We start from the raw sequence: 11,855 nt of genomic DNA, 5'->3' as shown, positions 1-11,855 counted from the left end.
CACGTGTTTGTTCAAGAGTTTGCTCCAATGAGTCTAACTTTTGAAGATTTTGTTCCATTGCGTCTAACTGTTGCTGGGTTTGTCTCTGGTGTTGTTCCATTGTGTCTAACTTTTTAAGATTTTGTTCCACTGTGTCTAACTTTCGAAGATTTTGTTCCATTGTGTCTAACTTTTGAAGCATTTGTTGTGTTTGTCCCATTTGTTGTATTAATTGTAATAACAATGCACTGGTGTCTGGAACATGTTCCTCAGTGCTTTTCGGCAGTGAATTTGCACCGGAAACGTTCACATTTTGACAAGCAGAAAATGTGTCTTGACTTATTTGAGAAAACGGTGAGGATCCAAAACCTGAATCTACAGTATTTGCGAGATCGTGTCGTGTCATTTCGGATTCCTGAGGCGAGCTATTGCCGACCGATCGATCGATAATGTTTCCCTGTTCACTACTTGTTTCATTGTCTACGCCATTATTTGACGCCCGCTCCATTTCCCTATGCACAGTTACCAAATTACTACTTTGAACGTCTGTTAATTCATTACACAGTGGTGCTGGCAAGCTACGCTCGTCGTCACTATTATTTCTCAGTTTACTTTGCAGCCTAGTGTTACGTTTTTCACACGCGATTATTGTCACAATGTTTCACACGATAACACAGAAAAGCACAATTTGAAGAGCAAAACTAAGAGAACACATTAACATAGCACTGAAAATAATATCTAGTTAATTGCAGCTGCGAAATACTTGGTGCAAATCTACATGCATGCCACAACTGTTTTACTGTACAACAATGAAAGACTGCAACTACAAAGGAGATTTTCTCTACAATTACGCGCTAGCAATAAACAAAAGCTACACTAATTACACAAACTACAAGAAAAAATCAGAAGATTCCAGTGAGGTATCCTAGGCTAAGGGTCGACATATGAAACGTCCCCTTTTTGAACAATTATACATAAGACTGTGCTTTAACTGACACACAATATTTTTTTTTGCGCAACGCAATCTGACTTTCAGTAATCGCTACAAAGAATGGCCCTGACTAACATTAAACTATACCTTTCACAAATCACTTACCTCACAAAAATCTTCGCTACTCAAGCTACTGCAATACAGCTAGCGCCACTACTGCCAGCTAAATAAAAGATTCAAACTACTGAAGGCACTAACTACTGATAGGCATAGTTAGCAAATGAAAGATTTTAATAGAGAACAAACAATGTATTTACCTTAATAGTCATAATATACATAGCAGTTCATGACAAATTACAAAACTCCGCCATCTCTCTCCCCACATCCACCACTGCTGGCGGCTCACCTCCAACTGCGCAACGCTACGCGCTGTTCACAGCCAGCTGCCTAACACCACAATGGCGAGTATTACAACAATGCAAAGCAGCCACAGACTGCACACAGCACAGCCAGTGATTTTCATACAGAGGTGGCGTTACCAATAAAAAAACCTAAACAGTCTACTCACACTTAGTCCAGTGAAACTGTCAGAAAAAAGCCTGTACCTTGCAAAAGGTGGGGTAGAAGATTTTATTTTTTTAACTCGTTCATATTGTTGGAAAGGTTAGAAAACGAAGTTTTGCCAACAAAATTTCTCTTGGGAAAATTTTCTGCAGTCAAAAAACTTCGAATATTTCCTACTTCTTTCAGTTTTTTCAAAATATATCAGTTTCATATGCTCCTATGGCTTTGACGTCTATTTTAGTTTTAAAGAGCACAAAATTCTCTTCAAATTTGATTCTTACCATTTTTTTCTGGTTCCAATATCTAAGGCGCTACAGCACGTCAAAAAATACCATTTTTTCCAATTTTGAGCAAAGTGGCAAATTACCTAATTTTTGAACACTTATTTCAGTTTCTATTTGCGTAGTATAAACGTATTACTCATCATGTTATTCATTGGGATTTACCATCTCACTCTGCTGCAGGGCCAGGACAAACAGCATCATATTCAGTAACTACGAACACATTCACGTCGGACTGCGTGAAGTTTATTTGTGTTAATGTTAATGTGAAAATGTACGACACCTGCATGCAATCGTATTACAATACGATTGCATGCAGGTGTCTTACATTTTCTACAGTTGATTGACGTTAATGATCAGTTATAAGAAAAAGTATGTAGGAATTGTTCTTTAGCGGACAAAAGAATATTTATACTTTGGCCTTCGTTCCAGTGGAAGATGTGAAGCCAGGTGGTCCGAGTAAATTTTTTGTCATTGATGGAGGGTACCTTATCCACAAAGTGATTTGGATTCGAAATGTTTCTTACCTGCAACTTCATTTTGGATCTCAATTTGCTATTGTATTTGATGGGTATCCACATGAGGGAGACAAATGTAGCACAAAGAGTGCTTAGAGGATTCTTCGGTAGACGTTGTGGTTGAATCAGAGATGGTGAACCAAGTCCCTCAGGACAAGTTCTTGTACGACGAACGAAACAAGATGCGTTTGATCACACTTCTTAAAAAGGAATTTCTGGAGTGTAGCATTGAATTGCTCCAGGCACAAGAAGATGCTGACGTTATGAATGTAACATCTGCCATTTCAAGAACCAAAGATTTTGGAACTGTTGTCATTGGAGGAAAAGATGTTGACCTGCTCATGATCGGTTTGGGGCAAGGCATTGAAAACTTATTTTTCTTAAATCCAGGAAGAAGAAATACAGAAGACAAGTGGTTTTCCACTGCAGCTTACAAGTTTGACAGTGAATATATTCTGTTCACTTACGCCTTTAGCGGATGTGATACAACATCCGCTTTCTTGGTCAAGGAAAAATTAAGTGCTGGAATATTGTTGCGAAAAATGAACACCTAACCTGAGCCCTTTGCACGTAAATAAACCACATGCTATCCGTGTAGAAATAATAACAGCAGGAGAACAGGTTACTATCGCATTGTATAGTGGAGGTGTCAGCAGTTCCCACACACTAGACCATTTGCGGTACCAGCTATTCGCCAAGTCTGCCACAAAAAGCAAACTGAATGTTGCACCGTTGCCACCTACACAAGATGCTGCACATCATTCGTTGCGTACTTACCAACAAGTCCAAAGTTGGACGGGAAACTGGAAACCTCCTGAGAAATGGGGCTGGATTCACAGTGATCACGGTCCAATACCCGTTATAATGAGCCAAGATCCAGCACCTGAAGCATTTCTCCACATTGTTTCATGATCATGCAAGCTGAACTGTGGCGGAGCGTGCTCCTGCAGAAAAGCGGGTTTGAAATGTTCTTCAATTTGTAAGAAATGTATTGGGGTCAACTGTGAAAACTTGCCAAAATTCTTATATGAAGACAGTGAAGAAGATGTTATGGAGGATGTTGAGGAAACCGCTGACGAAATCAATGAACTTGCTGAGGCTGAATCGCTGTTTAAAGAAGAGGTCAATCTGGGATCAACTCTATGTACAGACCCCAAATCCGTAACTCAAGGTATTTCTGGTGCCACTGAGGAACCTGGCCGATCAAAACGTTGGAAGTGATGCTCATATCTGTCTGAAGTGCGCTAAAGTGCGATATTACAAGTATTGCACACCCAGAACTGTCAACATTTTTTAGTAACTGACAATGCATTATAATTGTAATAAAGCTACTTGTTTTTAATGTCAACTGCGTGGCTTTTATACACAAGAATACTTACCTACCTAATTAGGTTGCCTATTGCAGCTAATAATAGTTCAGTTTCCTGAGACAAATTATTGTGTGTGTGTGTGTGTGTGTGTGTGTGTGTGTGTGTCTTAATGATGTATTTTTATAGTTTTACAAATACCAGGGCAGAGGTGCCGCATAGTGAACTTGAGGTAGTGATGTAAGAATCACAATAGTTGGGTGCCCAGCATTCTCATGTTGCATACAGAGAAATTGAATACCTGAAAGTGAGCTGGTAAATTTCAACATATAACATGATGTATAATGTATTTATACTACACATACAGAAACAGAAAAAATAGTGTTCAAAAATAAGGTATCTTGCCACTATGCTCAAAATTTGAAAAATTGGTATTTTTTTAGGCGCTGTAGCGCCTTAGATATTGGGAGTTGAAAAAAACGGGAAGAATCAAATTTGTAGAAAATTTTGTGCTCTTTAAAAAAGAAAGTAGACGTTAAAGCGATAGGAGCAAATGAAAGTGAGATATTTTGAAAAACTGGAAAAAGGCCGAAATTTTCCAAGTTTTTTGACTGCAGAAAGTTTTCCCAAGCGAAATTTTGTTGGAAAAACTCTGTTTTCTAATCTTTCCAACCATATAAACGAGTTGAAAAAATAAACTCTTCTACCCCACCTTTTGCAAGGTATATCTGCAATTTGACTGGACTAACTGTAATTTTACTAAAATAGTGTGCATTTCTTTTGGAGTGACCTTCATATACGTCTTGTTGTTCGTCTCACTCACACCAATTTATGATATAATCTTGGGTTCCTGCCTTTCCATGCACTCTGAAATTACATATATTTTCTGAAAAAAAAAAACACCCAAATACTTCTGAAAAGGAAAAGTGTAGATTTTACTGTTGTTCTTTTAGGGTTCTGCCTAACCATGCTCTCGGGAATCGCCACATATTTGGAAATAGGAAGGCAAATATTTATTCCATTCTTCATTTTCTGATCGGGCGGAAATGTAAATAACATCAATTATTGGTTCAAATGGTTCAAATGGCTCTGAGCACTATGAGACTTAACTTCTGAGGTCATTAGTCGCCTAGAACTTTGAACTAATTAAACCTAACTAACCTAAGGACATCACACACATCCATGCCCGAGGCAGGATTCGAACCTGCGACCGTAGCGGTCACGCGGTTCCAGACTGAAGCGCCTTTAACCGCACGGCCACACCGGCCGGCAACATCAATTATTGCAGAACATGTTTGTATTACGTCTATAGGAAAGTTCCACAATGGGTTAACAACGCTAAGACAAAATAAGGATTAGTTTTTTTTTACGTTCCTGGCCCCCAAAAGAGGGGGGGGGGGGGAGGCAAACTGGGGAACCGGTCGCAATCCGAATAATCTGAGGCCTGGCCACTATGTCCTGTTTCTCTCCCAGGAACCGAGAAAAGCGTGGGGAACGTTGAGTAGAGATTCAAAGAGCATCAGTGATTCAAAATCTTAAACATGGCTGGGAAACAGCAGCTGTGTAAATCTGAAGAGGTTGAAAAATTCAGCCAGCCAGTAGCAAAACAAAGGTTTATCAGTCCTTGACCTAGGTTTCGATATTTCTAAAAATATTTTCTTCAGAAGGAGTGGACATCATGTGAAGATATTTTTAGAAATATCAACGTAGATCAAGGGCTAATAAATCTCTGTTTTGCAACTGGTTGGCTGATTTTCTCAACATCAATTATACACCACCGATCATATCAGGAAACCGACATCGCGAGGAGGTGGGAGCGGCGACCAGCCACACTTGGTGGCGACTATCAATGCATAGTTTTTCGGACTAGAACATTCCAATGACCAGAGAAGAACTGGTACTAAGAGCAGAAAGGTCGTGGATCAGTTCCAACTTGGAGTAACACCCCAATACCAGGGTGGGTTAAGTAACATTCTACGAAGAAAATCAAATTATTAGTATTTGGAACTGTGGTCAATTGCACAATGGCGTGCACTGGGTAAGTGCCAGAAATCAAGGACATTTTTCTCGCCGTCAGCAAACGTATAGTGAAAATGCATGTCCACATATCCATTTCACGGAATTCGTCTTAGTTTGTGGGTAGAAGACACACACGCACGCACGCGCGTGCGCGCGCCCACGCACACTTAATATTATGCATGCCAGGTTTCCAAAGCAAAATCATCTCTCACGGAGTCGAGTCATGCCCTAACCATGGAAGGTGGGCGGAAAGTCTTAATGTCAAAACTCCTTATATATTTTCGGTATGCACCCAGTAGAAGGAATAAATGCAACAGGTCTATACCGCTCTTGATGCACCTCCGCGGATGGTCTTAAATCCATAGCCCAACGAATCTGATTCTCAGAGTACCCTTTTTCCTTGAAAACAGCTATCAAAACTGCAAATTCTTTGGTTACGATTTCCACTTCGGAAATGGCGTGTGCTCTACATACCAGAGTCCTAAGGACGCCACTGCGTTGGTACGTTAGACGGCAACTCTTAGCGTGCAGATACCAATCTGTATGCGTAACTTTTCAGAAAATCGATACAGATGAATGGCCGAGAACAATGTAACCAATGCTACAGTACGTGCAAGGCAAACTCTCAAACATTCTGCAATGATTTATAAATGTTCTACGCGTCCATCCTTCACGCGGCAAACATCTAATCGGTAATCAAATTCTGTCTGCCTGACCCAGCCTAGAAAGAGGCAAGAATACCTGAAGCGATGTGGCGGCGTATGTCTTCGAGGTTGTGTGGTAGACGTGGAACGTAAATGCTGTCCTTGATGTAATCACACAAGAACAAAATCGCGGGATGTCAAGTCCGGGGACGGTTGCCGCCATTCAAGTAGCCCCAGGTCTGGCTTACTCCTTCCTGGAGATGTAATTTGTACAGCTCCTCTGTAAATCGCTTACGAAGCATTATTCAGACTGAGGGACGTTCAATTCTGCACTGGCTCGGTAGGTAGACTTTGTCGAACTTAGTAACACAACGTCCCTCACAATGTCCACTTTCTGTTCTGACGCTCCCGGTCAGGGCAAACTTCTATCGCACAAGCAACAATATTCCTCGAATTGTACCACTTTACCAAGCTGTTGTAAACTGATGGTGCCTCGTGAAACTTGCCACGGGGGGGGGGGGGTGTTCTTTGCACACAGAATGCTTTTTGCGTGTCTGGTTCGCCACCATTTTCAGCATGTAAAGTCGCTGGCGTTCTGACACCTGTTTTACAAAGTGACTAACTAACCAACCGGCACCAGATCAAAAAAATTGAGTGTTGGTCTGCATGTGGTGTATGATTTGGTACATTGTATTTAGCCATTTACCTACACCGGCTTTTCAAAATGTTTCCTGGACTTTGTAATTACCGTGTAAATATGAGACACCTACGGGGATAGCTGGGCATGTTATTCAGTGTAAAATCCAACAGATTCTATGCTGGTATGCTGTCCTTTCTCCTTTGAGTAATATTAACTATTTTTCTACAGCGAGATTCCTATATTCACTCTCAGAATTGTACGAGAGAGTAGTGTTCGATACGTAAAGCCAGTTTGCTGATAATTCGACTAGGAGCTTCTGAGAATATCATTATCACTCCTCGCAATGGCTGTTGGAAATTGTACCTGAAATGCTTAAACGGATCAGTTACATATTGCAGCTACGCTGACTAATGTAAACAGCTAACCACTAAGGACTGTCAGTGACTGGAATGGGCACTTCATGATTGGTCACCGCGTAGACCAAACACGTTTGCGTCGCGTGTTGTGTTAGTAGAAAAACTACAATTTTGGTTGCTTACAGAATATTAACTGAGAGTAAATCTAAGAAACACGACAGTTATAAGAAGTAGCAGCGAGACACTTATCAGAAATGAGGATCACGAAGTAAATGAAGTTGAGGAATTCTGCTACCTATGCCGCAAAATAACCCGCGATGGACGGGGCAAGGGGGTCTTAGGAAGCAAACTAGCACCAGAAAAAAGGGAATTCCCGGCCAAGAGAAGTCTAGTAATGTCAAACGTAAGCCTTAATTTGGGGGTAAAAGTTCGGCGAATGTATGTATGTATGTATACATGTATGCAGCACAGCATTGTATGATAGAGAAACATGGACCGTGGAAAAAGCGCTGCAGAAGAGGATCTAAGCATTTGAGATGTGGTGCTACATAAGAATGTTTATAATTAGTTGGGCTTAAGGTGAGGAATAAGGATGCCTTCCGGAGAATCGGCGAGGACAGGAATGAATAGAAAACACTGGCAAGAAGGAAGGGCAGGTTGACAAGACATGTGTTAGACATTAGGGAATAAGAGAGTTGTAGAGAAGACGGAGATAGGTGTACATAAAGCAGATAGAGGACTTAGGTTGCAAATGCTGCTCTGGGTGAAAAGATTGGCACAGGACCGGAACACGGGGTGAATCTCATCTACCCAGTAACAAAACTTATGCAAAATGTCTTAACGGTTTACTAATGGTTCAGTAGTAAATGAATGTTATTGGAGTAATATCAACGTTCCTGAGGATGCAAAGGAACATAGGACACGAAGCATGATATGGCTGGTGTTCCGTAGTTCGATATTCCACGAAGTAAAAAAACCAACGTTCTCTGCTATTGGGATGGTGGAAAGCTCAAAAGCGCACTACTCAAATCTCATTACCAGCTGTCCGCCTCCAATGATGTAGCGTTGGATATCGACAGTTAAGGGTGCAAAGCAGAGTTTAAGTCAAAGTCCGTTTTGTCGCTTTTTGCTACTCAAGATAGAAGAATGCTTTAGCAAAAATACGACAACGTTCTCCCACAGTTTTCTTCTTAACCTGGCCTTTCATTCCCTCTCCCAGGGAAGTGAGTGAACGCGTGTAGAACTTTGCCTTTTTGATCCTTGGGAAAGCTCATACTTGCACAGAGGATCCCAATTAGGATATAAACTCAAAACAAGCCTTAGCGATGTATTACAGAAACGAAGAAATGTCGCCTATTCTCCAACAGTGAGACAGCTATCCGCCAGAACCAAACAGAGGCTGAAACCATCGTTTCTGGCTTCTATAGGCCGTAGCAGTAGTCGCTCAAACGATATGCAGCTTTCCCTCCCAGTTTGTGGATCTCATTACCGATATGGTCTGCGTGGTTCACTTATTCTTGTTAAATGCACATAGTGCATGTTCGTGGATTTTAGTAACCGATGGAGAAAATTGTTTTGAGGAGGAAAAGGGAACGAAGTTCTAGTCTGAGTTATACTAGAAATGGACATACAAAATAAACGAAACCTGATACTAACATAGCTGTACCAAATAATTAGTGGAAAAGTAGAACATGTTGCTTAAGTTATGAGAAGTTCAGTATTCTGGTGAAATTTCGTTATTTGCGTGAGGATGCGGAAAAGAAGTGTCGATTTAATTAATATAGTTTCTAATTACTGCAGCCTTAACAAATGATTTGAATTTCATATATTACAGTTTACTTATGTTTCTGACTTCTAAGCCAGATACAAGTAAATCCGGGCCACAATTTTTTCTGTTTCACCATAAGAATTCTATCTGAGAATCGTTAGATGCACCACAGTTTTCTCCAAGCTCCTGGCGGATCCTATGAAAATCCGGAGACACTGTAGCAGCTGCTATGAAATTCATCTACACAATATTGGAGGAAAGTAGTGCTGCAAGAAAGATTAAAAAATATCAAGAAAATTATCTAGGTATTTAGGATGTGTTTCTTTGATCAAATTATGAAAATTACGGTAGTATTCTTGATAAGGAGGATGCAATGTGTAAAATTACTAGTAATATTTTATCGAAAATAACCTTAGATAATAATTGCGACAGCCGAGTCTAACAGTCACTGAAAAACTAATATGGGTAAAAATAGTGCAGAAGTGGAATTTTATACACTGTGTCCGCAAACAGGATTTACGACAAGAGATATTTATAGATAGATATATATATATATATATATATATATATATATATATATATATATATATATATATATATATATATATATATAACCATGTGTTGTGGGAATTTTAGGTAGTCATAGCAATGTTAAGAGGGAAGTCATTTTCTATTAGCGGTGCATCTTCTATGACAGCTGTTCGATCTGTGGTGGCAGCTCTATTTAAAAACAGGTACCCTCCTATATTATCTGTGCACTGTGAGGCCCATTGTGTAGCTCTAGTAGTCAGTCACGCAGTTGAATACTATACGAACTTTAAAGTTTCAAGACATTCCAATCGTTATTTATACCTACCTTGAACAGTCACCAAAGAATTTTAAGGCATTAAAAGATTCACAAGAAATACTTACCGAACCAACGAAAAAAAAAATGTTGAAACTTCTGCCATTCGGTGGCAGTCATTGGAAGACTCAGTAATTTCACAACATGTAAACTGAAAATCTTTGGTTTCTGTGTTTGAAGAAGGTAAAAGACCTGTAGGTACTCGATATGTTAGCGGGTACTAAGGCTGTGTGGAGTGAAAGGACAAAGTCTATAGAGGATTCTCGAGAACAAAGTTTATTTACCACAACAAAATAGTATGGCACAGTGATATCAACACACATGTTCAGACAAGAACGGGTTCTTAAGCAGTAACCTTAATTTAAATTAAATTTAACAGTAAAATGGAAAACTAGAAGAGTATAAATTATAGACTGGATTGAGTGGCGATTATCCAGTGAAATGTTAATAAAGCAAGCATTTTTATAATTATGTTTCGTTACACGTGTTAGTGCCAAATGAGACTGCCATAATTTTGTGTGTGGTATTAAGAAATGAACTGCACAACTTACTGTTCGTAATAAACTGTAACAGGAATTGTTCTGTAGCTTCAGTTTGTTATGAATTACTGTGAGAAATTAATGCAGATGTTGTGTATCTGCAGCTTCTGGTGATGTAAATGTGTACATTGACTGTGTGTGTGAAACAGCATCTCTAAAATTCTGTGGATCAGACCGTCATTGAATGCTGTTCTTAAGAGTTAATCACAACTGTTGTGTAACATTTTTTGAAAAAACACAGGAATACGTAAATTCTTAAGGAAAATTTAGAATGTTTGTGTACGACTGTTTCAATGCAAAACAAAATCTATGCTAAGCACGACTAGTTAAATTATATCTCAACTGAATTTAAACCTCAGATACAAATATCGCAGTTCCATAAAAAAGTAATCACAAGGCCACAACTAATTCCTTGAGAAGGGGGACTTAAAGGAAGACAATTTTACAGCATTTTAACTATACTCTAGAAAAAAAATAGAAGAAACAGAAAATTCTTTAAACACAAATTTTAGTTTGTCTATTCTGCACTATATCGGGGCCGGTAGAATCAGTACCCTTCGCATTTTCTCAGTTAAAATTGGATGATTTACAACAAGAAGTATTTTTTTTAAAGAATGTACTTTCTGATCAACATTTCAACATTGTGTTGTTGCACTGCGGCACCGCTGAGAGAGCGTAGGCCCGTAGTGACTGCGACAGACGGCGACCGCACCGTTGGCAGCCTCCGGCATGATGCAGACGAACAAGCTGCACTCTGCAAGATACGGAACAAGTGATATATTTATAGCCAAGCATTGTGATTATTTTGGGGCTTAGAGACTTTTACGTAGCACTAAATTAAGGTATCAGTCACTGAAGTAACCTATCAGAGGAATCGATTTTACGGTAAATAACACACAACTCGTATTGGGGCCTTGAGAGAAGGAGATGAAAATTAATGACGACTAATCGGATTCTAGAAGAACATAATCACAATCCCAAAGAAAGCAGGTGTTGACATGTGAAAATTACAGCTGCAAAATACTAACGCGAATTCCTTACAGACGAATGGAAAAACAGGTAGAAGCCGAGCTCGGGAAAGATCAGTTTGTATTCCGCAGAAATGTTGGAACACGTGAGGCAATACTGACCCCACGACTTACTTTACAAAATAGAATAAGGGAAGGCAAACTTACATTTCTAGCCTTCGTAGACTTTGAGAAAGCTTTTGACAACGTTGACTGGAATACCCTCTTTCAAATTCTAAAGGCGGCAGGCGTAAAAATACATGGAGCGGAAGGCTATTTACAATTTGTACATGAACCAGATGGCAGTTATAAGAGTCAAGGGACATGAAAGGGAAGCAGTGGTTGGCAAGGGAGTGAGACAGGGTTGTAGCCTGTCCTCGCTGTTATTCAATCTGTATATTGAGCAAGCAGTGAAGGAAACAAAAGAAAAATTTTGAGTGGGTATTAAGATCCATGGA

Source organism: Schistocerca nitens, unplaced genomic scaffold (assembly GCF_023898315.1).
Source record: "Schistocerca nitens isolate TAMUIC-IGC-003100 unplaced genomic scaffold, iqSchNite1.1 HiC_scaffold_375, whole genome shotgun sequence".
Taxonomy (NCBI): Eukaryota; Metazoa; Arthropoda; class Insecta; order Orthoptera; family Acrididae; genus Schistocerca; species Schistocerca nitens.
Note: the sequence above shows the minus strand (reverse complement) of the source record.